Here is a 25,983-nt window from a genome sequence, read left to right as displayed (position 1 = left end):
CACACACACACACACACAGGGAGGGAGGGACACACACACACACACACAGGGAGGGAGGGACACACACACACACACACAGGGAGGGAAGGACACACACACACGCAGCGAGGGAAGGACACACACACACGCAGCGAGGGAAGGACACACACACACGCAGCGAGGGAAGGACACACACACACGCAGCGAGGGAAGGACACACACACACACACACACAGCGAGGGAAGGACACACACACACACACACACAGCGAGGGAAGGACACACACACACACACACAGCGAGGGAGGGACACACACACGCACACACAGCGAGGGAGGGACACACACGCAGCGAGGGAAGGACACACACACACGCAGCGAGGGAAGGACACACACACACACACACACAGCGAGGGAAGGACACACACACACACACACACAGCGAGGGAAGGACACACACACACACACACACAGCGAGGGAAGGACACACACACACACACACAGCGAGGGAAGGACACACACACACACACACACACAGCGAGGGAAGGACACACACACAGCGAGGGAAGGACACACACACACACACAGCGAGGGAAGGACACACACACACACACACACAGCGAGGGAAAGACACACACACAAACAAACACACAGCGAGGGAAAGACACACACACACACACACAGCGAGGGAAGGACACACACACACACACTCTCACAGCGAGGGAGGGACAAACAGACCCACAGTGAGTGAGTGATACGCATACACACACATAAAGAGCGAGGGGAAGGCACCCTCACACTGCAAGAGGGGCACACACACTCACAGCGAGGGAGGGACACACACACACACACACAGGGAGGGAGGGACACACACACACACACACAGGGAGGGAGGGACACACACACACACACACAGGGAGGGAAGGACACACACACACGCAGCGAGGGAAGGACACACACACACGCAGCGAGGGAAGGACACACACACACGCAGCGAGGGAAGGACACACACACACGCAGCGAGGGAAGGACACACACACACACACACACAGCGAGGGAAGGACACACACACACACACACACACACACAGCGAGGGAAGGACACACACACACACACACAGCGAGGGAAGGACACACACACACACACACACACAGCGAGGGAAGGACACACACACAGCGAGGGAAGGACACACACACACACACAGCGAGGGAAGGACACACACACACACACTCTCACAGCGAGGGAGGGACAAACAGACCCACAGTGAGTGAGTGATACGCATACACACACATAAAGAGCGAGGGGAAGGCACCCTCACACTGCAAGAGGGGCACACACACTCACAGCAAGACAGACACACACAGAGAGGGAGGGACACGCACACACACAGCGAGGTTGAGACACGCAGACACAGCAAGGGTGGGACATGTGCTCAGAAAGCTAGAGGACACACACACACACACTTACACACACACACACACACACACACACCCCCCGAGGGGACAGACACACACAGTGAGGGAGGGAGACACGCAGACATACGCACACACACACACACACACACAGTGAGGGAGGGACATGCTCGCACACACAGTGAGGGAGGGACATGCTCACACACAGCGAGGGAAGGGGACACACACACACACACACACACACACACACACAAACACAGAACAATGGAGGGACACGTGCTCACACAGTGATGTGTCTCTTCGGACGTGTAATCGTCCAGCTCTCACTCCAGTCTGCTCCCTCACAGGGTCACCGTCTGTGACTCCCAGGTACAACTAGGCCTCGATCCTCAGTGCTGATTTATATTCTCCCAGGTGTGAGTCAGCCTCAAGCTCCTGCTCCAAGTTGCTCCCTCACACGGTCACTCCCTCTGTGACTCGGTGCGGATTTCGAGCCTCCTGCTCTGCTTTTTATCCAAATCCAGGTCCCAGTCGGCCTTGACCCTCGCTGCTGATGTATATTCTCCCGCTCTGTGCTGCACTCGCTCGGGTCTCTCCCCTTGTGACTCCCAAGTAATGGTGGGCATCAAGCCTCAGCTGAGATTTATAACATCCCATTCCGCACTGCTCTCTTACAGGATCGCCGTTGTGCCCGGAAGACAATGGGAAAGAAGAGGATTAGACAGAGCAGAGGGTGTTACAGTGATTGAGGGAGTTGTAGGGGATGGAACAGGTTGTCTGGGGAGCTAGGCAGACCTGCAGTGACTAAAGAACGTTAATGGAGCGAGAGTTGCAGACACTGAAGAAGGCAAAGGAAATAGAGAGATGGTGGCTTGTTCATGACGGAGCTTTGTAGAGTCTAAAGGGTTCAAAGTTTGGGAGAAGATTTGTAGCTCGGGTGCTCCTTGTTGTGGTTCTGTTCGCCGAGTTGGGAATTTGTGTTGCAGACGTTTCGTCCCCTGTCTAGGTGACATCCTCAGGGAGCCTCCTGTGAAGCGCTTCTGTGATGTTTCCTCCGGCATTTATAGTGGTCTGTCCCTGCCGCTTCCAGTTGTCAGTTCCAGCTGTCCGCTGTAGTGGCCGGTATATTGGGTCCAGGTCGATGTGCTTATTGATTGAAACTGTGGATGAGTGCCATGCCTCTAGGAATTCCCTGGCTGTTCTCTGTTTGGCTTGTCCTAATATAGTAGTGTTGTCCCAGTCGAACTCACGTTGCTGGTCATCTGCGTGTGTGGCTACTAAGGATAGCTGGTCGTGTCGTTTCGTGGCTAGTTGGTGTTCATGGATGCAGATTGTTAGCTGTCTTCCTGTTTGTCCTATATAGTGTTTTGTGCAGTCCTTGCATGGGATTTTGTACACTACATTGGTTTTGCTCATGCTGGGTATCGGGTCCTTCGTCCTGGTGAGTTGTTGTCTGAGCGTGGCTGTTGGTTTGTGTGCTGTTATGAGTCCTAGTGGTCGCAGTAGTCTGGCTGTCAGTTCAGAAATGTTCTTGATATATGGTAGTGTGGCTCGTCCTTTGGGTTGCGGCATGTCCTCGTTCCGTTGTCTTTCCCTGAGGCATCTGTGGATGAAATTGCGTGGAGTTTGACCCCACCCCGCAGCTCACCAATAGGATAAACAACACACTGAGAAACCTGCAAAAAAAAACGGACAGATAATCAGGTTTGACCAACAGAGAATGAAACCTGAAAGCAACAACACCCTCAGATTCTATGGACTACCTAAAGTGCACAAACCAGACATCCCACTCAGACCCATAGTATCACGACCAGGGACACCATCACACAAACAGGATAAAGAACTACAGCAGAAACTGAAACACCTGATCAGCGGATCCAGACACTTTGTACAGTCAACACAGGAATTCTTGGACACATAGACAAGGAAGAATCTATGGTCTCATTTGATGTCACGGCACTGTTCACCTCTATCAACAAAACCCTAGCCAGAGAAACAATAGCCAACCTGCTGGACATGCAGAACAGACAACAGGACGGTGAACCTATCAACAAAGACGGCATACTCAAACTACTGGATCTGTGCCTCACAACACACTTCACATTCGACAACCAAATATATGAACAAATCAACAGCACACCCATGGGCTCACCCATCTCTGGACTCATAGCAGAAGCGGTAATGCAAAGATTAGAACAAACAGTCTTAACGCAAATTCAACCCAAACTCTGGGTCAGATATGTAGATGATACCTTTGTAATCATTAAAAGCAGAGAAGTAGAGAACACACACAGGATCATCAACGCCACACTCACAGGAATCCGATTCACTAGAGAGGAAGAAAAGGACACCCAACTCCCATTCCGAGACGTGATGGTACAGAGAACACCGAACGGAGAATTCACCACAAAGGTAAACAGGAAAGCCACACACACAGACCAAGTCCTAAACTACGAAAGCAACCACCCCAACACACACAAAAGAGGTTGCATCACGACACTGTTCAAAAGGGCCACAACACACTGCAGTACACCAGAACTGCAAAAAGAGGAAGAAGAACACCTCTACAATGTATTTGCCAAAAACGGATACCCGCGCAATTTCATTTGGGATTGTCTGTATGGAGTTGGTAGACGGCTGTCCTCTGATATTGATGAGGGCAGTGCAGATGATGTGGTTTATATGGAGTTCATTAAGGTCTTTGACGAGGTCCCAGATGGAAGGCTGGTCCAAAAGGGAAGAGCCCATGGGATCCAAGGCAAGTTGGTAAATTGGGTCCTCAATAGGTGGAGGGTTGTTTTTGTGATAGAAAGCCATTATCCAGCGGGTGTACCACAGGGATCTGTGCAGGAACCATGGCTGGATGTTACGTACATTAATCGCTCGGATGGGAAAGCAGAAGGAATCACTAGTAGGTTTGCAGATGACATAAAAGATGGAGGGTGTTGTCTACAGTGAGCGGGATGGACTCAGGCTGCAGTCTGATATCGATCAGATGATAAACTGAGCAGAGTAATGGCAGACAGAGTTTACTTCTGATCACTGTGAGGTAATGCACTGTGGGAAGTCTAATAAACAAATGATATACATCATGAATGGTAGGTCCTCTTGGAGTACTGAGGAACACAGGGATCTTGGTGGGCAAGTCCTGAGATCTCTGGAGGTGTCAGCACAGATAGACAGGGTGGGGAATACACCTGAACTGGGAGCAGGAGGGGGACCCACATCCTGGTGGGGAGCGTTGCTGGAGCTGCTCGAGAGGATTGAAACTTGTCTGGCAGGGCTGTGTGACCCCAAAGAGTCGTAAGGCCAGAAAGAAAGTTGAGGCTGGTACAAATGTTCAAGACAGGAATATAAGTAGACAAGGCAGGCAAGAACATAGCAGACAATGAGGGAAAACTGGTGGATTAAACTGCAGTTATTTCAATGCAAAGCGCCAGACAGATAAGGCAGATGAACCCAGAGCATGGATGGGAACATGGGATTGGGATACCATAGATATTACAGAAACACAGCTGAGGGAGCAACAGGACCAGCAGCTCAATGTTCCGGAGACAGATGCTACAGGAAGGATAGAACAGGAGGCAAAACAGGAGGAGAGCTGGTGGTTTTGATTGGGGGAAACATCCCAGCAGTACCTAGAGGGAGTATTCATACAGGATCGCCCAGTTAAGTGATATTAGTGGAACTGAGAAATAAAAATTGGCCATTAGTTTTCTACGGTCGGACTACAGCGATAGGCAATGGGAGATGAAGGAGCAAATATGTCAGGAGATTTCAGATATCTCTTAGAATAATAGGGTTTTAATGATAGGGGATCTTAACCGTGCCAAACCTGGACTGGGATTGCTACTAAGTTAAGCATTTGGATGGAAGGAATTTGTTAAGTGTGTTCTGAAAACTCCCAGTCATTATGTAAGTGGCCCAACTGGAGAATGGGGCTAAACCTGACCTCCCCTTGGGAAACAAGGTAGGGAACGGGTCTGAGGTATTAGTAGGGGAGCACTTTGGAAAGTTACCACAATTGTATTAGTTTGAAAATAGCGATGGAAAAGGACAAGCCTGGTCCACAAGTTAAAGTTATTCAATGGAGCAAGATAGTATTAGACATGAATTTTTAAAGTAGATCTGGGGAGGCTATTTGCAGGTAAAGGGAAGTCTGGCAAGTAGGCATATTTTAAAACCGAGATAAAAGGAGCGTTCAGCGCCAGCGTGTTCCTGTTAGTGTGCAGCTCAATGCTGACTGAATTAGGAAACACTGGCTGAGTTTCAAGGCTGTGGTCAAGAAGAAAAGAGGTCACATGTCGATATAACTGGCTGACTCAAGGGAATCCCTTCAGGAGCATCGGGGCTGTAGAAATACACTTAGGATGGAAATCAGGAATGTAAAAAGGGGACATGAGATAGCTTTGGCAGAGAAAGTTAAGGAGAATCCAAAGAGACTCTACAAGTGTATTAAGAGCAAAAGAAGAGCTAGGGGCAAACCCGGTATCCTTAATGATCAATGAAGCCAATGATGTGTGAAAGTACAAGATCCGAAACAAATATTTCACTTTGGAACTGACTGTGGATAGAGACTGGGCGCTCAGGGAACTAAACAGTGTTTGGCCTGACTACTATTGGAATACTGTGTGCAATTCTGGTCTCAATGCCATCGGAAGGGTGTGTGGAACATGAAAGGGTTCAGAGGAAATGACCAAAGATGATGCCAGGGTTGGAGGGCTTGCGCTTCAGGGAGAAGCCTGAATAGGCTGGGGCTGTTTTCAGTTGAACATGGGAAGCTGAGGAGTTAACCGATAAAAGGTGTTTAAAATCATGATGGTCATCGACAGTGTCAAGAGACAAGGTCATTTCCCCAGGCGAGGGAAACTTTTCAAAGGGATCGAAAGGACAACTGGCTCCCGCAGAGTGGATGGAATAAGCTGCCAGAGCAAATAGTGGAGGCTGATAGAAATACATTTAAAAGGCATGTGGATGGGTGTATGAATAGCAAAGGTTTAGAGGGATATTGGCAAAATTGTGGCAAATGTGACTAGAAATGTCATGCAGGAGTTGGTCCGAAGGGCCTGTTTCCGTGCTGTACATCTCTATGACTCAAAGTCTTGAAATGAATCCACATTATAGAAAAGGAGGTGCTGGAGGTTTTAAAACACAAAGGTAGATAAATCCCCAGGACCTGATCAAATGGATCTCAGGACATTGTGGGAAGCTGGTGAAGAAATTGTAGGGCCTCCAACAGAGATATTTGTACCATAGAGTGCTATGTGTGATAGGCTGTTAGACTGGAGGGTGCCATTTGGACAGTGAAGAAGGTTTTCTGAGATTACAAAGGGATCCTGATGAAATGTGTGAATGGCTGAAAAACTGTAGATGGAGTTCAATCTGAATAAATGCGAGGTAATGCATTTGGTACAACAAACATGTGCTGGACTTATCCAATTAATGCAAGACCTTCGCTGGTGTTGTAGAACAGAGGAACCTCAGCTACATAATTCTTTGAAGTTTGCAACATGGAGAGACAGGATAGTTTAAAAAAGGTTGCTTGCCTCACTTGCTTTCATCGCTCAGTCCTTTGGATATAGGAGTTGGGAAGTCGCATTGAGACTATACAGGCCATTGGTGAGTCCTCTTCTGGAATACTGTGTCCAGTTCTGGTCGCCCAGTTATAGGAAGGATATTATTAAGCTGGAAAGGGTTGGGAGATTTACTGGGATGTGGCTGGGTATGAAAGGCTTCAGTATAAAGAAAGGCTGAATAGGTTGGTATTTTTCACTGAAACCTGAATATTGACAGATGACCTCATAGAAGTTTATAAAATCATGAGGGGGCTAGATAGAGTTAATGGGAGTTGTCTTTTCCCATGGACAGGGGAGGTTCAAGACAAGGCACTACATTTTTAAGTTTAGAGGAGAGACATTTAAAAAAAAGACATGAGAGGCACATTGTTACACAGAGGGTGGGTTGTGTGTGATATGAACTTCCCAAGGAAGGGGTGAACATGGGGACAGTTACAATGTTTAAAAGACATTTGGATTAGTACAGTAGTAGGAAAGGTTTGAAGGGATATGATCCAGGAACAGGCAGGTGGGATGAGATCCATTTTAGAGTATGGTTAGCGTTAACCGAACAGTACGGTCTGACTCTGACTATGATTATAATTTTGTGTCATCAATTAAGAAAGGCTGCAAGAGAAAGCCAGGGAATTACAGACTGATAAGCGAGACATCATGGTGGGTCAGTTGTTGGAGGTCATTCTGAGAGATAGGCCGTCCATGCATTTGGAAAGATAAGGCCTGATTACGGACAGCCAGCATGGCTTTGTGCATGGGCAAACATGTCCCACAAACTTGACTGGAGTTTGCTCAAGATGTGACCAAAAAGATAGACGAAGGCAGAGCAACAGACGTTGTTTCTGGCTTCCGCAAACCCTTGTTCAGGATGTAGCATGATACATTGGTTAGTAAGGGTAGATCACAATGGATCAGGGAGAGCTAGCCAACTGGATACAAAATGGGATGACAGTGGGAGACAGAGGGTGGTGGGAGAGGGTTGTTGTTCAGACTGGAGGCCTCTGACCAGCAGTGTGCTGTAAGGATTGGTGCTGGGAGCACTGTTGTGCACCACTTACATAAACAATTTGAGTGAAAATATAGGAGTCCCTGTTAATATGTTTATAGATACCAAGATTAGTGGAAGAGTGGGCAGGGAATATAGTTATCGAAGGGGATGTTAATCAACTGGGCCAAGGAATGAAAGATGGAGTTTAATTCAGGTGTTGGATTTAGTTAAGACAAACCAGGGAGGACTAACACGGGTAATGGTTGGGCCCTGGACAGTGTTGTAGAAAAGAGAGAGACCAAGGGGTGCAGTTACATTGTTCCTTGGACTGGCATCACAGGGCGACAGGGTGTTGAAAGCAGCAATTGGCACACTTGTCTTCATTGGTCAGAGCATTGAGTACATGAATTGGAGATATTGGTAACACTGTCGTCAATATTTCTCCTGGGCAGAGGAGGCCACGGGGTGACCTTATAAAGGTTTATGAAACCATGTAGGGTCTACGTAAGGTGAATTGCCAAGGGTAGGTGATTCCAAAGCTAGAAGCATAAACGTGAGGTGAGAGAGCAAGGATTTGAAGAGGGAGCTGACGGACAACATTATCCGCATAGATGGAACGGGCCGCCAGAGGAAATGGTAAAAACAAGAACAATTACAACATGGAAAAGACCCTCGGGCAGGTACGTGGAGAGGAGAAGGTTTGAAGGGATATGAGCCAAACACAGGCAAACGCGACTGATTCCATTTAGGAAACCTCAGCCGAAGAGTCATGCTTCACAGAAACAGACCCGATGTCTCCAGTTATTGGAGGAGGAGACTATCGAGACAAGGCATGCTGTAGAGACTGAAGCAAGTTACAGTGATACGGATGGTCATCTGGACTGGAGGTTTCAAATCTGTGAAATAATTGGTGAGAGGGGAGGAGATGACAGAGATAGGAACTGTTACAGGAGTTAGAATGATTGAAGACACTGGTCCTCAATACAAGTCATAGATACAATGTTGGAGAGGGAATAGGGAACAGAAAGATCCCAGGCAGCATTACCACCCTCTCGTGGGAGGCCTGCTTTCCCCTCAGTTGTTCTGATGCTCCCTCAGAAAGCACAGGTCTGGACTGATAACTGGGAACTCCTGATTCTGTCTCATTACAACAAAACTTGCAGCAGGCGTGGTGATTGAGCCTGGGGTGTGTCTGTACTGTGCTCCCCCTCCAGCACTTTCTCTATGTCATGTCTTGTTAGCTGATGTTTGGATCCCCCTTATTACTTTCTGCTCTGTGCACTGGAATGATCTTACCTGGCAGCAGGATTTATTGAAGACTCCCGACCTCCCTGACTTTGTCTTTCTGGCTGACCAACCATCGTCCCAACCAGCAGTTGGCAAGTCTATTGAGTGAGGAACTCCATGAGTACCTGTAGAAATAAGACACAGAAATAGGCAGAATGGGAAATTAGACTAATGCTTTGAGGGTTACATATATAGAATGGCACTGAGCCCACAGAGATCTGGAAAATCCCAGTCTCCATTCCTGACCTGTGCTGCCTCATCTCTCTGGAGTGGAGAATTCTGTTGGCTCATGACCTGGAGTAGCTTCAAAGGTGAGAGACGCTGACAGCGGCAGCAATTAGACCCACACCGTGAGGGATACCGCATGGAGAGGTACTGAGTCACACCACCAAAGTGCCGGGTCAAACAATTGTGCAGGAAGAAAGGGTCTTGATTCATGTTGCCACTGGGATACACAAACTGTGAGCAGGCGAAGTGATGGCCTAGTGGCATTATTGTGTGAAAATGTATCCAGAAACTCAGCAAGTGCTCTCTGGACACAGGTTCAAATCCCAACATTGCAAATGATTGAATGTGAAGTAAATGCTTCAAAAACGATGTAATTAAAAACCTGTAAATGAGTATTAAACAATTGCTGATGTTAAGAAAAATCCATCGGGTGCATTCCTGTTTTTAGTGAAGTAATCTAAGATGGGACTGGGATATCACAGGTATTACAGAAACACAACTGAGGAAGGGACAGGACAGGCAGCTCAATGTTCCAGGGACAGATGCTGCAGGAAGGACAGAAGGGGAGCTGAGAGAGGAGGAGAGCTGCTGGTTCTGACTGGGTGAACCATCCCAGCAGGACTGAGAGAGGATATTCCTGCGGGACCGCCCAGTGACGCTGTGTCCGTGGGATTAATCAGTAACAATGGGTCTTCCCTTTCCTCTGATTGTTCTACAGACCCCGAGAGCCCCGCCCTCCTGCACCTTGACCTTCTCAAGATGGCGGCCCTGAGGCCCGCGCTCCCTCTTCCCTCAAACAAATGGCGGCCGTGACCCTGGGCCCCTTCCCTGATCAGAGATCGCCGCCCCTTTACACGGGCCTGGAGTATTATTTTCGCTCTTTTTACCTGTTTTCGGGATTTGTGAAATCTCTCCGCTCCTTTCTCCCAGCGAGGCTCCCACACACCGGCTCTGAACGCCGCTCTCTGAAGCCGATCGCAGCCGCTGTCGGAGAAAGCAGCTCCATGTGTCTCTCTCTGTGGCCTGATCGATGTGACACTGCGCATGCTCTGCATAGAAACCAAACTGCGCGTGCGTCTGAGGTTATCGGTGAGTTGATATATAATATTCCTATCTGCACAGAATCATGGGTGAAATATTAGTCATTAACAATTGCTCTGTCGACTTACAGTCATAGACATGTCTAGCTTGCCAATAAATTGTTTGTCCCAATTCAACCATACCGGCCAGGTATATAAATTACCAATCGTTCTGGGAATTTGAAAATAAGTTTCTTACTCGAGTTGTGTAAATCGATTGGAAATATGTATGTTATCAGATTTACATCTCAACTATTTCTTAAAATGTCACATAGATTTATGAGAGAGGTTTAACGCTGTACCATGTAGTGAGAACGATCAATCGTGCAAAACACTTTGCTTTCTGACCAATCCTGAAGCGTTCACTCCCGAGAATGCTTTGGCCCCGCTCCTCACTCACTCTGGTTGGAAGACCGGCCGCTGCTCGGTCCTCTAGTTCCGCCCCTTCCTCCCAATTGCAGAGTTGATTCAACTGGCCAAGCAAAAGAAACATTAAGGGACAAGGGAAGTTAGAGTCGATGCCTTCTGATGCGGTGAAAATATCCTAATCTTGGACCGAGAGGCCAGAGATTAATTAACAACTTGTGCAGGTTTGTAATAACATCTTTGAACAGGTTCATTAGGAAAAACAAGGGAAGTCCGGAACAGCACTAAAACAATAACAAAACCCATGCAATATGGTGGGACTCTCAATGCTCAGATGATTTTAGTCTTTACCAAGTGTTTCAGGGCCCCAGTGGGTCCCAGTTCAGACTGTTGCACTCCCTCTAGTGCACAGCCAAATACCACAATTGTGTGGCAAAGTGTTGTGGTGGGAGATAGAGGTGCTTTTCTGAAAGGCGTTCGGTTTTGGAGGTGATAAGAATTGAGAAGGAGTAGGGTTGTGTATGGAGTTACCTGTTCCCCTCCTGTTGCAGCATCTTATTATTGCCCTGATTCTACCTCGTACATGTTTGGTAGATATCAGTGACATTTCGTAAGCCCACAATACAAGATTTGTCACTCTGTTTAAGACACCAGAAATCTCTTGTAGCACTATAGTCATAGAACAATACAGCGCAGAATAGGCCCTTTGCTCCTTGATGTTGCGCCAACCTGTGAACTATTTTCAGGCCAACCCCCTACACTATCCCAAAATCACACATGAGCTTATCTAAAGGATTGTTTAAATCTCCATAATGTGGCTGAGTTAACTACATTAGCAGGTAGTGCATTCCACGCCCTAACCACTCTGAATAAATAACCTGCCTCTGATATTAGTCTTAAATCTATCACTCCTCAATTTGTAGTTCTGCACCCTAATACGCAATGATGTCATAATCCTTGAAAAAGACCTGCACTGTCTATCATATCTCAGCCTCTGATCATCTTGTATGTCTCTATCAAATCCCTCTTGGCCTTCTTGCCAATGAGAACAGGTTCAAGTCTCAACTTTTCCTCATAAGACCTTCCCTCCAGACAAGGGAACAACCTCGTAAATCTCCTCTGTACCTTTTCCAATGCTTCCACATTCTTCCCGAAATATGGGCACCAGAACTGCACACAATATTCCAAGTATGGTCGCATCAGAGTTTGTATAAGTGCAGCATGATATTGTAGCTCAGGAATTCAATCCCTCTACGAACGAAACCTCACACACCATATGCCGTCTTAACAGCACTATCCAACTGGATGGCAACTTTCAGGCATCTATGTACATGGACCCCAACATCCCTCTGCACATCCACACAACCAAGAATCTTTCCATTGACCCAGTACCCTGCCTTCCTATTATTATTCCCAAAGTGCATCACCTCACATTTAGCTGCAATGAACTCCATTTGCCACCTCTCTGCCCAATTTTGCAGTTTATCCATGTCACCCTGCAACCTGTAACATTCTTCCACACTGACCACTATTCCACCGATTTTAGTGTCGTCTGCAAATGTACTAATCCATCCACCTATGCCTGCATCTAAGTCATTTATAAAAATGACAAACAACAGTAGTCCCAAAACAGATCCTTGTGGCACACCACTAATAACCGGACTCTAGGCTGAATATTTTCCATTAACCACCATTCGGTGCCTTCTCTCAGAAAGCCAGTTTCTAATCCAAACTGCTAAATCACCCTCAATTCCATGTCTCTGCATTTTCTCCAACAGCCTACCATGTGGAATCTTATCAAAGACTTTACTGAAGTCCATGTATACCATGTCAACTGCCTGACCATCATCTACATGCTTGTTCACCTTCTCAAAAAACTCAGAGGATTGTGAGACACGACCTGCCCTTGATGAAACCATGTTGACTATCTGAAATCAAATTGTTGTTTGCTAGATGATTATAAATCTTATCCATTATAATCATTTCCAATATCTTTCTGACAACAGAAGTAATGCTCATTGGTCTATAATTACCTGGGTCATCTCTACTACCCTTCTTGAACAAGAGCACAACATTTGCAATCCTCCAGTCCTCTGGTACCAAACCTGTAGACAATGACGACTTAAATATCAAAGCCAAAGGCTCACCTGTCTCCTCCCTAACTTCCCAGAGAATCCTTGGATAAATCCCATCCAGCCCAGGGGCCTTGTCTACTTTCACTCCTTCTAGAATTGATAACATCTGTTCATAACTAACCTCGATCCTTTCTAGTCTAACATCTCTTACCTCGTTCTTCTCCTCTACAATATTCTCCTTTTTCCTGAGTGAAAACCGATGAGAAATGTTCGTTTAGCACCTCTCCGATCTCCACAGGGTCCACACTCAACTTCCCACTTCTGTGTTTGATTGGTCCTATTCCTACCCTATCCCTTTAATCCTCACATACCTATAGAATGCGTTAGGGTTCTCCTTTATTCTATTTGCTGAAGACTGCTCGTGTCCTCTCTTTGCTCTTCTTAACTCTCTCTTTAAATCCTTCCTAGCTGATATGTACTTCTCCATCACCTCATCTGTATCATTTGCCTCATCAACACATAAGCTCCTACATCTTCTTAACAAGAGATGCAATTTCTGCAGTAAGCCACAGTTTCCTTACCTGATCACTTCCTCCCTGCCTTATAGAGACATACCTATCAAGGACATGCAATATCTGTTCCTTAAACCAGCTCCACATTTCAATAGTCTGCATCCCCTGCATTTTGCATCCTAATTCTTGTTGAATCGCATTATAATTGCCCCAGCCCCAGTCCCATTGATAAATCTTTACCTGTGGCATGTACCTATCCCTTTCCAATGCTAAACTAAATGTAATTGAATTATGATCACTCTCTCCAAAATGCTTACCTACAACTAAATCAAACTCCTAGTCTGGTTCATTACCAAGGACCAGATCCAATGTGGCCTCATCTCTTGTCGGCCCTTCGACATACTGTGTCAGGAAACCCTCCTGTACACATTGGACAAAAACTGATCCATCAGACATACTAAAGTTATAGCATTTCTAGTTAATGTTGGGAAAGTTATAGCCCCCATAATGACCACCCTGTTACTTTCACTCCTACCCAGAATAATTTTGCTAATCCTCTCTGGAACTCTGCGGAGGCCTATAAAAAACTCCAAGCAGTGTGACCTCTCCTCTCCTGTTTTTAACCTCAGCCCACACTACCTCAGTAGATGAGTCCTCATCAAAAGTTCTCTCAGCCGCTGTTATACTATCTTTGACTAACATGACATGCATGGACCCATTGCAGAGCTTCAAACTCCATGAGGCAGCCATACTCTCTGACAGACAGACTCAGTCTGGCACCTCCTCTGTCCTTAAGACCATCTGCACTGCCTGCGCTCCTCCATTTTCCTTTTGCACATTCCCTTTCCAATCCACCCCACCTGCATCACTCCACAATTGGAGCTGTCAAGGCCAGAAGTCTGTGGAAAACCCTCCCTAACCTTCTCTATCCTCCTTTTAAGATGTATTTTAAAATCATTCTCTTTAATCAATGTTTTGATCATCTATGAAGCACCTTAGGAGATTTGCCATTGTGAAAGATTCCATGCAAAGCAAGTAGTTTTTGTTATTGCCGTACATTAGGAGAAACAGGAATGATGCATTCAAAATTATAACAAGAAAGTCACTGATAGGTGCAGTGTGTAGGCCACCAAATAATAACATCACATTGTGATGGGCAATAAACAAAGAAATAACTAATGCCTGTAAAAATGGTACGGCTATTATCATGGGTGATTTTAATCAACATGTCGATTGGTTGAACCAGCTCAGTCAGGGTAGCCTTGAGTTTGTTAACTGTATCCGTGATAGTTTTGTTGAACAGTATGAAATGGAACTGACAAGGGAGCAGGCGATCCAAGATCTGGCCCCTGTGCAATGAGACAGGAATGATTAATGACTTCAGAGTTAGGGAACCTCTTGGAAGACGTGATCTCTGTATGGTTGAATTTAGAATAGATATGGCAAGTGTGAAGGTAAAATCTAATAGGCCTGGGTCCTGTGCTTGAACACTGGAACTGCAATAGAATGAGGGAGAACCTGGATAAAGTCGACTGAAAACAATGATTTTATGGTGGGACTATTGATGACCAGCAGCAGATTTTCAAAGACATGTTACAAAGTGCTCAGTAAAGGTATATTCCAGTGAAAAGGAAGGACTGTGAGAAAAGGCATACTCTGCGATGAGTATCTAAGGGAAGCGATCAAATTGAAAGAGAAGGCATACAAAGTGGCCGAAAACAGACTGAAACTTGAACTGGGAAAACTTTAAAGGTCAACAGAAAGCCACAGCAGAGCTATAAAAAATAGTAAGATAGAACAGGAGAAAAATAAACTAGCACCGACTATAAAGACAGAGAGCAAAATTTCATATAAATAATAAATAAATAAATAATTTTGAGAAAAGAATGGCTAAAGTAAATATTGGTCCCTTGGAAAATGAGAAGAAGCATTTAGTTATGGAATATCACAATGGAGGACACTAATATCTTGCCAGTAATTAACAAAGAGACAACGGTAGGTGTGGATTTGGAAATTATCATTATTATGAAACAGCTAGTGTTGACTGTTGGAGGTAATTGTTCTAATGATAGAAAAGTCTCCTGACCCTGATGGAATGCATCCCAGGGTACGAAAGGAGATGGCAGGAGAAATAGCAAATGCACTGGCAATAATTTTCCAAAATTCACTGGACTCTGTGGCAGTCCCAGCAGATTGGAAAGCAGCAAAAAGTGATGACACTATTTTAAAAAGGAAGTGGACAGAAGATGGGGAAATTATACACCAGTTAGCTTATTCTCTGTAGTGGGAAAGATGCTTGGGTCTATTATCAAGGAAGAAATAGCAGGGAATCTCTATAGAAATTGTCCCATTGGACGGACACAGCATGGGTTCATGAAGGGCAGGTCATGTTTGACAAATATTTCAGAATTCTGTGAAGACATTACGAGCAAGGTGGACAACGGGGACCCAATGGATGTGGAGTACCTGGATTTCCAAAAGATCTTCAACAAGGTGCTGTGCAAGAGGCTGTTGCATGATATAAGGGTGCATGGTGTTAGGTGTAGAGTATTAGCATGGATAGAAGATTGGTTGAATAAAAGAAAGCAAAGTGTGGGGATAAATGAGTATTATTCCGGCTGGCAATCAGTGACTAGTTGTGTGCTTCTGGGATCAGTGTTGGGACTGCAAATATTTACAATTGATACAGATAATTTGGAGTTGAGGACCACATGTAGGGTGTCAAATTTTGCATATGAGACTAAGATGAGTAGCAGAACAAAGTGTGCGGAGGACTGTGAAACTTTGTAGAGGAACATAGATACATTGAGTGAGTGGGCAATGGTCTGGCAAATGGAATACAATGTTCATAAATGTAAAGTCATACTGTTTGTTTGGAGTAACATTACAAAGGAGATTATTACTTGACTTTTAAATAGTTGCACCATTTGCTATGCAGAGGCACTAGGGTATCCTTCTGCATGAGGGTTGGTCACCACGTACAACGATCCATTCAGAAGGCAAATGGAATTTTGTCCTTCATTGCTGTAGGGATTGTGTTTAAATGTAAAGATTATGTTCCAGCTGTGTTGGATGAGGTCACACCTGGAGTACTGCATGCGGTTTTTATCTCCTTACGTGAGGGAGGACGTACTGGCTCTAGAGGGCATGCAGAGGAGGTAAACTAGGTTGATTCTGGAGTTGAGAGGGTTGGCTTAACAGAGATTGAGTAGATTGGGATTGTGAGAAATAAAACTCACAGTATAACAAATTTCAGTCCTAGTCAAAATCTGAACCAGCGAATTTTATTGGAACCTTCTTGCAAGAAGGGGTGACCAGTGGGCACACACATTCAGGGATTGCTTTACAATGTATACAGTTTTGATTTTCGGTATTCCCCATTTACCTCATAGGTCTTCATACCTATCAATCTCCCTTATTGCGTTGTGCCACTACCCAGGTGCGCTCTGCCATTATTACTTCCCCCTTATCCAAGCTGGCGACCCTCCCCTCTGTAAGTGCTGACATAAGGGAGATTTTGCTAAACCTCGATCTTGATGTTCTTTTCACTTTATCTGTTTGCTTGTAACATCTTCTATTGTTCATAGGTACATTCCATTCCTGAAAATACATTTTAACAATGTGTCTTTTCTTGCCTAGTTTATGCGCTTCAGCTATCTCGGCTCTTTTGCTGAAATTGTAAATTATTTAAACTATCATGATGGAAGAAATTATTTGCAAGAATAATTATGCACTAAAGTTACTCAATTATCCACAATTATATACTAAAGTTAGTAATTATTTACCTATATCCCACAATTATACACTGAAGTTAGTACTCAATTTCGCTGTTCAATGTTCGCAGGAGGACAGTAAAACACTGTTTCACCTATATCCCACAGGATTATATTCATTGTAATTCAGAAGAATGGAAACACATAAAATAATGTATGGAATGGATAAAACAAAAGTAGTGAGAATGTTTCCACTGGCAGGTGAAGCGAGGACAACATGGCATCATCTCAAGATTAGAGACAGCAAATTTAGCACTGAATTGAGAAGGAACTTCTTAACCATTCTGGAATTAACTGCACAGGAAAGTAGTTGATGCTAGTTCAACAAACGTTTTTAAAGCTAAGGTAGATTTTTATTAAAAAAAGAAATAATCAATTAAGGGATGTGGTGAGAACGCGGGTAAATGGTTCTGCGTCCACGAAATGATCTTGTTGAATAGCAGAGCAGGCTCGAAGGGCAGGACGGCCTTCTCCTGTTCCTAGTTCTTTTGTTCTTATATTATGCATTCCTCCCTCACTCGTGACTTGCAGGTGCTGGTTTTGGATTAGGATGGACAAAATTGTAATTTAGTGAACACCACTTTAGAGTCCAACAGGTTTATTTGGAAGCACTAACTTTGCTGCTTTTTCATCAGGTGGTTGTGTGATTTTTAACATTGTCCCTCTCGTAAGTTATGAACAGCAGCAGAAAGCAGTGCGCATGCTCCAAACAACAATGGGCCCCGGGTGATTGATGTCAGCAGCGGACCAATGGAAAGACAGGGCAGAGCTGGAAGACCTGGTCCTCCAACCAATCAGAGTAAATGAGGGGGTGGGACTAGACTATACCACGTGATTATCCTCGCCATCGGCGCGCGTGTTCAGGACGTGTGGCTGGAGGGCTGTCGGTAAGGAAAGAAATGAAACAGCAGGAAGTGGGAGGGTAATGGTGTTGGTATGGGCTGAGAGGTTTTACATACATTTGGTGCACATCGGAAAACACAAATTTGAAACTTACAGTCCCATTTTTGCAGCAAAGGCGAAAATGCCTCATCGAGCGATCCCGCCCGACTGAGCACCGCCATCTTTATTCGGGGCAACGACTCACTGGACACGCGCGCGGCCGCCAGCTTTGTAGGGGGCAAAGTTCAGAGGGGTGTATGTGCAGCTCTCCCTGATAGAGAGTCATGGGGCAGGATTTACACAGAGCACATTCAAACCCAGGGAAATGGATGCTTTTTATTCTGGATATGTCTCGTCATTCATTTAAAAAATTTTGATGTGAAGAGAGGCGGTACAGATAGTAAGTTTGCAGATGACACCAAAATTGGAGGTATTGTGGACAGTGAAGAAGGATATCTCAGAGTACAATGGGATATTGATCAGATTGGTCAATGGGCTGAGGAGTGGCAGATAGGGTTTAATTTAGATAAATGTGAGGTTTGCATCTTAGAAAAGCAAGACACATACTGAATTGTAAGGTCTTGGAGATTCCTGCTGAACAAATAGACCTTGGAGTGCAGGTTCATAGATCCTTGAAAGTAGATAGAATAGTGAAGAAGTTGTTTAGTATGCTTTCCTTTATTGGTCACAGCATTGAGTAACGGAGCTGAACAGGACATTGGTTAGGCCACTTTTGAAATATTGTTTACAATTCTAGTCTCCCTCCTATCAGAAGGAGGAACTGAAACATGGAAGGTTTGAGAATAGATTTTCAAGGATGTTGCGAGTTGGAGGATTTGAGTCACAGGGAGAGGCATAATAGGCTGGGTCCATTTTCCCTGGAGTGTCATAGTGTGATGTTATAGAGCTTTATAAAATCATGAGGGGCATGGATAGCATAAATAGACGAGGTGTTTACCTTGGGTTCGTGGAGTCCAGAACTAGAGGATATAGGTTTAGGTTAAGAGAGGAAAATTCAAAAGGAACCTAAAGTGCAACTAAAATTGGAACACTTAAAAAGCATTTGAATAGGAAGGGTTCAGAGGGATGTTGGCCAAATGCTGGCAAATGGGAATAGATTAGGTTAGAATATCTGGTTGGCAGAGACGGTTGGACCAAAGAGTCTGTTTCAGTGCTAGTCATCTCTGACTGTGATATCATAAAAGTGAACACTGTTCTGATTCTCCTCTGGTCTCCTTGATGTCCACTTGTTCATTATCTTGCTTCCTCAGTCTCTCGTGTGTATTTTCGCTCTGTTTAGTATTTTACTATTATGTTCACAGACCCTTTTGTAAATGAATTGTCTACTGCTGCCCAACTCATGACCATATGCTTCTCATTATCAGGTTTTATTTCCCACAATATCTTTGATAGTGAAGAATTCTTTTTTCCAATAAGTGAGTAAATTTTCCTTCTATTTCTAACAGCCAAATTCTGCACCATTTTCGTTCTCTATAATTCATATTGCACTCCCTGAAAAAGCGTGTGTATTTCTCCTTCCACAGGTACCAGTGATCAATGCCAAAGCCCTGGTGCCTGGGGAGAGGGTAATATTTGACTTCTTGTACAGCTGCAGTTTGTGTGGTGAAGGTGCTCCCACAACGTGGTTGGGTAAGAGACAGAACAGATTATTCACTCAGCGATAGTGAAGAGTAGAAGATACCGGTAAAAATCAATATGTTTTTAATTTCACAAAAACATTGTTGAGAACTTTTGACAAAAGGCCAAAGATGGAGAATATTATGCCAGTGCTAGAGCAGGACTTGTCTTGGTGGGCAGCAAGTTCTGGAGCACAGCCATCAGTCTTATTGTAACAATGTTGGCAGGGCCCAGAGCCTTTACACTATTTGTCCATTTCTTGATCTGATTTGAAATGAGTTTTCAACTAATCCAATTCACATCTGTGTCAGGGACCAATGGGGAAGCTCATTCACTTGGCACTGCTGGCTGAAGATTGCTGCAAATGCTGTTGTCGTATCTGTTACATGGATGATTGAGACCCTTCTGTCTGTAGGGATGGGGATATCTGTGATGCTTCCTGCAGTGAGTTGTTTAATTGTCCATCACCAAGCATGACGAGGTGTGGCAGAAATGCAGAGCTCAGATCTGATCCAGTGGTTGTGGGATCACATAGTTTTATTTGGTGTTGCTTGCACTGTTTGGCGTGCAGGTTTGGTAGCTGCACCAGTTGGCACCTCAATTTTATGTACTGGTACTGCTGCTGGCATGTCGTCCTGTATTCTCCATTGAACCTGGGCTGATCCCCTGGCTTGATGTTATTGGTTGAGTGGGGGATATAACAGGCCATGAGATTTCAGATTGGGCTGGAGTACAGTTCTGCTGCTGTTTTTGGCCCACAGTGAGGCGGAAGTTGCAGTGTCAAGAGGACTGACTTTGTGGTTGTACTTTCCAGTGCATTGGGAGATGTAATGTGGTCCATCTAGTTTCCTTCCTTTGTTGAGACTGTGCAGTGATTAATACAGTGAGTGATTGGGTGGGCCACTGTCAGGAATGCAACTTTTAAAAACAGGTTTTGTGATTTTTTTATGCATAATTTCAGTTGCATCACAATATAAATTTTTGCTATGAATTCTGTGCCTTAGAATTGTGCCTTCCACAATCACCTGACGAACGAGCGGCGCTCCGAAAGTTAGTGTGCTTCCAATTAAACCTGATGGACTATAACCTGGTGTTGTGTGATTCTTAACTTAGAATATGACAGCACTACTAACAGGGCTGCATGTAAACAGGCTCAATCCAGTTAATCAATACATTCGGAAGGATTTCCTCCAAGTTTGATGACTCAATACTAGTCAAAACCGTCAACTTCAACCTGCAATGTTGCTCTTAACAAAAACTTCAGGCTGACACAAAGCTCCCCACCCCACTGCAATGTGGTAACCGGGCCCGGCCCAGGAACTGGGACATTTGTGGACTGTGATCTCAAAGGAAGTGAGCAAACACCATTCTGACAGATTAGTCCTCAAAGGTGAGTAGCAAGTTTGAGACAAGGCAGGTGGTATGCCACCTTGCACTTAGCTTAATTGCATTTCTTATTTACAGTCGTGTTTTGCAAAGTATAAAGAACTGTGTTTTCCATGGTTGGGGAGTTTTATCCTAGTTGATCACAGTTGCTGCCTCTCGTTCCCCAAGTCAAATCATAGGATCTATATAAAACAATAAACTGCAGGTGCTGGAGATCTGCACCACAGAAACAAAGTGCTGGAGAAACCCAGCAGTTCTGAGGGCATCGGTGAAGAGAAAAAAAATGTTACATTTCAAGTTCACTGACTCTTCATCTGAACGGACAAAGGTCACTGGACTTGGAACTTACAATGTTTAATTCCCCTCAGAGATGCTGCTGAACCTCCGGTTCTCCAGCACTGTGCATTCTAAATTGAACTTTTGTATTTTTCCGATCTGTTTGTAAATAATCTCCAAAAGTGAAAGGTTCATTGCAAACATGAGCATAGTTTCCACATGTGAGTTACACAAGCACATCTCAGTTTAAAAACAAGATTTAACTCAAAGTAACATTCCATCACAAAATTAGCCGAGTTACACCAGTAATAAAGCTCATCCACCCAATGAGGCACTTCAGCACAACATCCTGCAGTGTTGCACACAGCCACCTTTACCAAAGAATGATCACATGTCACAAAATTGAAGGCCAAGAGCATGTCTCTTTAAAGGAGCTGAAGTCAAACTCAATTTTTGGAAGAATTTTTATTAAACCTGATTGAACATTTAAATCTCAGAGCATAATCTTTGCTTTTTTAAACAGTGTGTGGGAAGCATCCCACATCTTGCTCAAGGTTCAGTTCGGCCTGATTCATAGAGCCAAACGTCAAGCAAACATCACACTTTCCATTTACTTCTACAAAGGGCTGACATCACATTTCTTCAGGATTTAAAGTATTTTATAAATTGTTTGTAAAATCCTTTGACACATTAAAGAACTGGGCAATAAATGTCATTTTATACAATAAGAGTGAAGCCTGTGACATCAGATTTAGCTTTGGAGGGCAGTGTGTGCGCTTTCTAAATTCTGTGAGCACTTTGGGAGACTGCTCCCAAATGGTGATAGTGAGCATATCTGGAATGCACTGTTTAGATTTGGGAATCATTGGGAGACAATCCGTGGTTTAAATAGTACTTGACTTATGTTGTTGTTGTACAGTAAGTAATTCATAAAGTTACTTATGTATTTTTGTTGACTACCTGAATGGTATTCAAATCTGCCAGGTTGCCTTCAATAGTGTAAATGCATCTATTGTAAATATTTGGAATATTCCAGAACTGCCCAGTGTTTGGCAAATTCAGGGGGGACAAAAAATCACATTGAGTAATTTGAAATTAAGTATCCAAGAGGAATTAACTGCTGAAGTATTCAATTCAAATAGTTAAATGGACTGCTCACATTTAAAATACCTCTTATCCATAGGAATGGATGGACTGACAGAATTGGGACCAAATTCCTGGCTGGGGCATGTGAAATGTGCTTTGATAAAGTCACCTGCATTTACCCACAATAATTTGGCAAGGTCGGAAATTAGAAACAATGCAAGCTTCATTGCTGCTCCAGTCGTGTCCCAAGCTCTGTGAAAAAATAACAATGTTCAGGTTTATTGCATACACTCTGAAACACGTGTTCCTTCTACAGATCCTGCAAGTTTCCCCAATGAGCATAGTCCATCCAAATGATGTTGCTAACTTTGGCCAACTGTTTCTTTCCGAGCCTCTATAGCCTGAAGAGTGACCAGAAGCAATTACTCCACATATGTGGGAACATTACTGAGGAGGATTTTTTCCTTCAGCATTGACTTCCATATATTCAGTGCCCAGAACAGATAAAAAGCTTGTTACCTTTTATAGAGCAATGATTCAGAGGAAGTAAAACGCTAACCTTTTCTTGCTTAATAATCACGCTGCCTAAATTGTAAAATGAGCAGTTCTTAATAATTCACTAGATCCAAACGAAATATTTTGTGCAAAACAAATCACATGATACATCGTTATTCAGATAATAAAACAAGTTTGTTCATTGAAGAACCCAGAGGAAAAGGTCATGAAATAATGTGAGTTTGATATACCTCGATCATCATTTCAAGTGCATTCTCTGCATAAATTCTCCTTTTCCTCCTCGAAGTATTCAACTTCTTGAATAATTGAGAGAATGAAGTCACAGTTATACAACACAAAATCAGACCCTTCAGTCCAACTTGCCCATGCTGACCAGATATCCAAAATTAATCTAATCCCATTTGCCAGCATTTGTTCCATATCCATCTTAAACCCTTTCTACTGATTATCAGTTTATTTTACTTGATCAGCACTTGAAATACTGACATTTTTTTTTCTCCCAACATTGGTTAAAGAAATCATAAGTTCAGTCAACTAAGTTAATTTTGTAATCTTTCACAAAGACACAAGTGAGAACAACATATAGCTGAGTGCAAAACAAAATACTGCAGCTGCGTGATATCTGGGAACATTTTTTAAAGGTGAGGCACTGATACTGCGCAAGTTTGTCAGCACGGTTTCAATTACTGACAATAATTTAGTAATGTCTTAGCCTTCACATAGTTAAGGTACATGTGAGATATCTGAATTTCATGAATTGGTTCCTATTGCACTTTAAACCAAGAATAATTTTTGTTGATTAATCTACTCAAAGGAGAAAGTGATGACCAAAGAAGCTGGACATTGGAGTCGAAAAGTGTCATGCTGGAAAAGCACAGCAAGTCAGGCAGTATCCGAGAAGCAGGAGAGTTGATGGTTCAGGCATAAGCACTTCATCAGGAATCACGGGCTTCAGAAAAATAACTGGCATAGACTTATGCCAATACATATGTAGAAGGGTCAAAGCACGTTACTATCAGGTTAGAGACTAATTTCAGATTTGGTACCATACAGTGCAACATTTCAGTATGATCTTTCCATATATACCTAAAAGAGAAGCTGTCTAAAATTACAAGCTCTAGAATGATTATATGATTAAACCTGGAAATAAAGCTGGTGAACAAGAATGGCAAAGTGACGTCCCATCAGTGTCGCCTTGGGCAGTGTCAAGTAAGAATTTGAGAGCAGAGTTGCCACTTTGGTGTAACCTGCAGTCTGGCCAAATTGCAGCAAAAGTCTGTTTAATTTTATCTGCAAACTATTGAATGCAAAATTCTCCTTGCACAATAATGAGGCAGCATTTTGGGATGTCATTTTTAAAATATATCATTTTCAAAGTTACTCACAATTAAGAGTGATCACTTGGTGCTGTCTGCATAACACAGTACGAAAAGGAATTAACAGAAAAAACATTATAACCCAAATTCAGAGTCACTAATTTATTGATATTGCATGGGTCCAGCATTTATAACTAATCGATTTTAGAAAATAAATACAGATACATTTACTAACTACATTGGAGTACAGCCAAGTTTCTTCCTGAACAGTGACAGGATTGGACAGAGTCTGCATGGATTTAAGAGAGGGGAATCATACTTAGCAAATCTACAGAATCGAATATTAAAGTAAGAAATTGCAGGACATTTAGAAAAACATATCATTAAACATGGTAGACTGGGTTTTGTGAAAGAGAAACTATATTTGACAAATTTTCGACAGTTCATTGAGGAGATAACAAGCAGGGCTGATAAAGGGCAATCCAATGATGTTCTGTATTTGGATTTAAAAAATGCAAATGATAAGGTGCTACATAAAAGTTATTTGCACAATTTAGGAGCTCATGGTATCGGCTTAATGTATTAGCATGGATTGGGGATTGGTTAACCACACTAGCTGTTGCAGTGCTGTATACAATGTTAGCTCCCATATTTAATAAAGGATAAACCAACATCGGAGACCATTCAAAAAAGATTCACTTAGGTGCTTCGAGGGCGAAAGGGTTGACCTATCAAGAATAGATAAGCAGGGGTGATATAATGGAAACAAGATTCTGAGGAGGTTGACAGAGTAGATGTTGACTAGATCTTCTAGCACCAGTGAAGTCTCAAACCTGGGGACATTACATAAGGGAACATTCATTTTAGAAAAAGTAAAGATTTTTTTCTCTCAGTGAATGGCTAAAATTTTCTCACCCAAACAATTGTGAAAGTTAAATGTGGGATTACTCTTCGGAGGGTTATTCTGGCTTGTTGGGCTGAAGGGCCTGTTTCTACACAGTAGGGAATCTAAGATTCTATCTCAAATTATTTTAAAAGAGGGCAGATAGATTTTTGAAATATTGAGCAGTTGAGGGCTATGCGGATCAAGCATAAAAGAGGTGTTGAGGTCTGGGTTGGCCCAGCCATGATCTGTTGAATGGGGGAACAAGCTAAAGGGATGAATGCCCTACTCCTGCTCCGATTCCTTGAGGTTCCATTTCATGTTTTTTTTGTTTCCAAAGAAGAGCGTGATACAATGTGCTAAAGATCTCAGATGTGAAAATGGGGTGTTTATGTACTGATTCAGATGGCATTGATTCATCAATCACAGCTATACAGTCATGAGTAGGAAGGCAATTCCCTCCATGAATAAAGGAAATCTACTGCAGAGCTCACACAAAGTGAATTCTTACCTACAGTAAACTCTCCCATCACATTACCCAACATATCAGCTAAAGCAAGACGCACTGCGCATGCTCTAGTCAACAAGCGACCCTGGGTGATTGATGTCAGACCGGACCAATGAAAGGACGGCAGGCGGAACTGGATGACTAGCGGGAGGTTGGTCCTCCAACCAATCAAAGTGAATGTCGGGCGGAGCTAAACTAAACCATGTGATCACCCTCGCGCGCGGC

General features: G+C 43.8%; 1 long non-coding RNA gene across 1 annotated transcript in view; it reads right to left on the bottom strand.

Moving 5' to 3' along the window:
- Positions 1–10,374, bottom strand: part of LOC148135030 (uncharacterized) — a 37,335-nt gene extending 26,961 nt beyond the window's left edge. The window contains exons 1-3 of the long non-coding RNA XR_015755456.1: positions 10,350–10,374; positions 9,244–9,359; positions 1,674–3,065 (exon numbers count right to left, since the gene is read on the bottom strand). This is a non-coding gene — a long non-coding RNA (uncharacterized LOC148135030). The remainder of the gene's footprint in view (positions 1–1,673; positions 3,066–9,243; positions 9,360–10,349) is intronic.
- Between the last annotated feature and the right edge of the window lie 15,609 nt (positions 10,375–25,983).

The sequence above is a fragment of the Chiloscyllium plagiosum genome, unplaced genomic scaffold (genome assembly GCF_037043375.1).
Source record: "Chiloscyllium plagiosum isolate Xiang-an unplaced genomic scaffold, Cpla_swu_hap1 HiC_scaffold_51, whole genome shotgun sequence".
NCBI classification, from domain to species: Eukaryota; Metazoa; Chordata; class Chondrichthyes; order Orectolobiformes; family Hemiscylliidae; genus Chiloscyllium; species Chiloscyllium plagiosum.
Note: the sequence above shows the minus strand (reverse complement) of the source record. Positions and strands in the feature narration are given on the sequence as shown.